The sequence below is a fragment of the Saimiri boliviensis genome, chromosome 1, assembly GCF_048565385.1.
Source record: "Saimiri boliviensis isolate mSaiBol1 chromosome 1, mSaiBol1.pri, whole genome shotgun sequence".
Taxonomy (NCBI): domain Eukaryota; kingdom Metazoa; phylum Chordata; class Mammalia; order Primates; family Cebidae; genus Saimiri; species Saimiri boliviensis.
The window spans coordinates 179,285,670-179,290,824 of NC_133449.1; the positions used below are offsets into that span (position 1 = coordinate 179,285,670).

The window sequence follows — 5,155 nt, forward strand, 5'->3', positions numbered from 1 at the left end:
ACAGATTATTTCATCATCCAGGTATTAAGCCTGGTACTCTTCTGTTGTTTTTCCTGATTGTCTCTCTCCTCCCACCCTTCTATAAGCCCCAGTGTGTGTTGTTCCCCTCTATGTGTCCATGTGTTCTCATCATTTAGCTCCCACTTATAAGTGAGAACGTGCAGTATTTGGTTTTCTGTTCCTGTGCTTGTTTGCTCAGAAAATGCCCTTCAGCTCCATCCATGTCCCTGCAAAGGTCTTGATTTTGTTCTTTTTTATGACTGCATAGTATTCCATGGTGTATATATACCACATTTCCTTTATCCATTCTATCATTGATGGGCATTTAGGTTGATTCTGTGTCTTTGCTGTCATGAATAGTGCTGCAATGAACATAAGCATGTGTGTGTTTTTACAATAGAATGATTTATATTTCTTTCGGCATATAGCCATAATGGGATTGCTGGGTCGAATGGTATCTCTGTCTTTAGATCTTTGAGGAATTGCCACAGTGTCTTCCACAATAGTTGAACTAATTTACAACAGTGTATAGTGTTCCTTTCTCTCCACAACCTTGACAGCATCTGTTATTTTTTGACTTTTTAATAGTAGCCATTCTGACTGGTATGAGATGGTATCTCATTGTGGTTTTGACTTGCATTTCTTTAATGACCAGTGATGTTGAGCTTTTTGTCATATGATTGTTGGCCGCTTGAATGTCTTCTTTTGAAGTGTGTTCATGTCCTTTGCCTACTTTTTAATGAGGTTGTTTGTTTTCTTTCTTGTAAATTTAAGTTCCTTATAGATACTGGAGATTAAACCTTTGTTGAATGCACAGTTTGCAAAAAATTACTCCCTTTCTGTAGGTTGTCTGTTTACTCTGTTGATAGTTTTCTTTGCTGTGTGGAAACTCTTTGGTTTAGTTAGATCCCATTGGTCAATTTTTGCTTTTGTTGCAATTGCTTTTGGCATTTTGAGAATGACATCTTTGTCTGTGCTTATGTCTTGAATGGTATTGCCTAGGTTGTTTTACAGAGGTTTTACAGTTTTAGGTTTTACATTTAAGTCTTTAATCCATCTTAGGTTAGTTCTTGTATAGGGTGTGTATTAGTCCATTTTCATGCTGCTAGTAAAGACATACCCAAGACTGGGCAATTTACAAAAGAAAGAGGTTTAATGGGCTTAAAGTTCTGTGTGGCTGGGGAGGCCTCACAATCATGGCAGAATGTGAAAGTCATGTCTCACATGGTGTCAGACAAGAGAAAAGAGCTTGTGCAGGAAAACTCCATTTTTTTTTTTTTGTCGAACTTTTTATTTGGTATTCTGTAGTTGTTTAACACACACTTAAATGGTCTTACTGGGGGAGGAGAAAAGGGAGGTTCTTGCATACTCTCAAAGAAATGTCAGAAAGGCAAAACGGTCAGCATTATCCATTTGCTTTTTTGGGTTTACTGGGTGAATGGCACTTACCTTACATAGGCATCTGATTTCAGGTTTTTCATACTGAGAACATTGAGATTTCAGTTGGAAGACACCGTGAAATCTTACTAGTGGCCTACCCCAACCACCCTCTAATAGCTAGCTTGCTTGCATAGAGTAGACAGAACGATTCATCTCTCCATTCTGGATGGCTAGATATTTTGTGGAAGATCTTAGAATTGCTTGCCTCATTTACTGGGAAAAACCAGATAGGAAGTGGCCTTTAGGGACACTTTTAATTGAAAAGTTACAACACTAGTACAACAAATCTTAACACATTTAACATTTGCTTGTTGAAAAGCAATGTCATAAAGTCAAATAAAATTAAACATGATTTACTTTTTTCCTTACAAGAACATAAAAATTATGGAGGGGAATTTAACAGGGAATTTAAAAAGGGTAACACGACTTTTCCTTTTAGTAGTCCCTGGGTAGTTATGGCAGAATAGTTTACACTTTTTGTTTGTTTCTTTGAACTGGGATTTTGGTCCAAAGTTTTGTTTGTTTCTAGTATCTGCTTCTGCCTCCCCCTCTATCAGATGGGCTTCCTCCAATGCTACCACCTCTTGGTGCTCCGCAGCTTGAACTGCTGTAGGAATCACATGGAGGAGGGTACCCCCTTTCCATAGAAGGAGGAAGCCCTCTTTCTTGTCTGCCAATCCAATCATGACCACCCAAGCAGAGATCACTTCGGCTGCTTGAGTAACTGTCTTGACTTCCACCATATCTGTCATATGAGCTATGTAATCATCATAGCAACAGTGTCCACCATAAGATGGTGGGGGCCCTCGTGTAGGTGGAGCCCCACCTGAGTTACCCTGTCATGTGAATCCCCGTAGGAACCTCCACTTGAATGATCTGAATAGTCACGATCACAACCATATACATCTCTATTGCTATTGCTATAGCCTCTTGATGGATAGTCATCTTGTGAACTGACCATAATCACGGTAAATATAATCTCATGGTGGTGGTGCATCATCTCCTGTATCATGAGAGCTTAGGTAATCTATGCTTGAATAGCTGGCTTTAGTAGAATACCATCTTTAGTAGAATACCCATCATCTCCTGGGGACAAATAAACATCTCTATGAGAGGGCAACAGTTCTCTTCATGGTGGACCTCCGTAACTATCTCTTCCACGTGATATAGGAGCTCTTCCTCCCTTTCCACTGCTGCTGTGAACTCGTCCTGAAGGTGCAGATCTCTTAGGAGGAGGACCCCCACTTATGGTGGTGGTCCTCTTTTTACTGGGAATGGTCCCCTGGAAGAACTCATGTTAAAATTCATAGAATATCCACCATCATCCATGTGTCCTCCCCATAAGAGAGGTCTCCTGGTTCCTTCACTTCCTCCTCTTCCACCCCTAAGACCTCTTGGAGGGCCTCTACTTCTTGGAAGTGGAGACGGTCCACACCTACCACTTTCAAATGATGGTTTGGTGGCTTGTTCCACTTTGATGGCTTTTCCATGTAATGACTTTCCATTCATGTCTCTGGCTGCATCCTTAGCATCTGTTGAGCTTTCAAAGGTGACAAAAGAAATTCCTCTTGATTTGTTGGTTTCATAGTCTTTCATCAAGAATACTTCCACTATTCATCCATATTTGCCAAATACTTCTTCAAGAGCTTTCTCATTTGTCTCCATATTAAGCCCACCAATGAAGAGCTTTCTTGTGTGATCTGCTTCAACCATTTTTTTTTTTGCCAGCAAATGGAAGGGGTGACAATGGGTTCAAGCTCCAATAAGCTCACCAACAGGGGCTTCCTAGCAGCTCAGCACCAGTGGCGACTCTGGATCCAAGGACCAAACCACAAAGCCTCTAGCACTACTGTGCAACAAGTGAAACTCCCATTTTAAAAACCATCAGATCTAGTGAGACTTACTATCATGAGAACAGCATGGGAAAGACCCGCTCCCATGATTCTATTATCTCCTACTGGAACCCTCCCACAACACATGGGAATTGTGGAAGTTAAAATTCAAGGTGAGATTTGGGTGGGGACACAGCCAAATCATCTCATTCCACCCCGGCCCCTCCCAAATCTCATGTCCTCACATTTGAAAACCAATCATGCCTCCCAACAGTCCCCCAAAGTCTTAACTCAAAAGTCCACAGTCCAAAGTCTCATCTGAGACAAGGCAAGTCCCTCCTGCCTATGAGCCTATAAAATCGCAAGCTAGGCACTTCCTAGATACAATGAAGGTACAGGCATTGGGTAAATACAAACATTCTAAATGGGAGAAATTGGCCAAAACAAAGGGGCTACAGGGCCCATGCAAGTCCAAAATCCAGCAGGGCAGTCAAATCTTAAAGCTCCAAAATGATCTCCTTTGACTCCATGTCTCACATTCAGGTCATGGTGATGTAAGAGGTGGGTTCTCATGGTCTTGGGCAGCTCTGCCCCTATAGCCTTGCAGGGTATAGCCTCCCTCCCAGCTGCTTTCATGGGCTGGCATTGAGTGTCTGTGGCTTTCCAGGCACAGGGTGGAAGCTGTAGGTGGATCTACCTTTCTGGGGTCTGGAGGATGGTGGCCCTCTTCTCACAGCTCCACTAGGTGGTGCCCCAGTAGGCACTCTCTGTGGGGGCTCCCACTCCATAATTCTCTTCTTCTCCCACCCCATATTTCCCTAGCAGAGTTCTACAGGAGAGCCCTGCCCCTGCAGCAAACCTCTGCCTGGACTTTCAGGCATTTCTATACATCCTCTGAAATCTAGGTGGTGGTTCCCAAACTTCAATTCTTGACTTCTGTGTACTTGCAGGCTCAACACCACATGGAAGCTGCCAAGACTTGGGGCTTGCACCTTCTGAAGCCATGGCCAAAGCTTTATGTTGGTCCCTTTCAGCCATGGCTGGAGTGGCTGGGACACAGGGCACCAAGTCCCTAGACTGCACACAGCAGAAGGATCCTGGGCCCTGTCTATGAAACCATTTTTTCCTTCTAGGCCTCTGGGTCTGTGATGGGAGGGGCTGCTGTGAAGACCTGTGATATGCCCTGGAGATATTTTCCCCATTATCTTGGGAATTAACATTCAATTCCTCATGCAAATTTCTGCAGCAGGCTTTAATTTTTCCTCAGAAAATGGGATTTTCTTATCTATCACATCGTCAGGCTGCATATTTTTCTGAACTTTTATGCTCTGCTTCCCTTATAAAGCTGAATGCCTTTAACAGCACCCAAGTCAATTTTTGAATGCCTTACTGCTTAAAAATTTCTTCTGCCAGATACCCTAAATCATCTCCCTCAAGTTGAAAGTTCCACAAATCTCTAGAGCAGGGGCAAAATGCCACTAGTGTCTTTGCTAAAACATAACAAAAGTCACCTTTGCTCCAGCTCCTAACAAGTTCCTCTTTTCTAACTGAGACCACCTCAGCCTGGAACTTTGTGTCCATATCATTATCAGCATTTTGGGCAAAGCCATTCAAATCTCTAGAAAGTTCCCACATTTTCTTGTCTTCTTCTGAGCTCTCCAAGCTGTTCTAACTTCTGCCTGTTACCCAGTTCCACAGTCACTTTCATTTTCAGGTATCTTTTCAGCAATGCCCCACCATACTGGTACCAATTTACCATATTATTTCATTTTCACACTGCTAATAAAGACATACCCAAGACTGGGCAATTGACAAAAGAAAGAAGTTTAATGAACTTATAGTTCTACATGGCTGGGGAGGCCTCATAATCATGGCAGAAGGTG

At 42.6% G+C, this 5,155-nt stretch overlaps 1 pseudogene; it reads right to left on the bottom strand.

Annotated features, from left to right (window-relative positions):
- Positions 1-1,917: 1,917 nt before the first annotated feature.
- Positions 1,918-3,153, bottom strand: LOC101047184 (RNA-binding motif protein, X chromosome-like; annotated as a pseudogene).
- Positions 3,154-5,155: the final 2,002 nt, after the last annotated feature.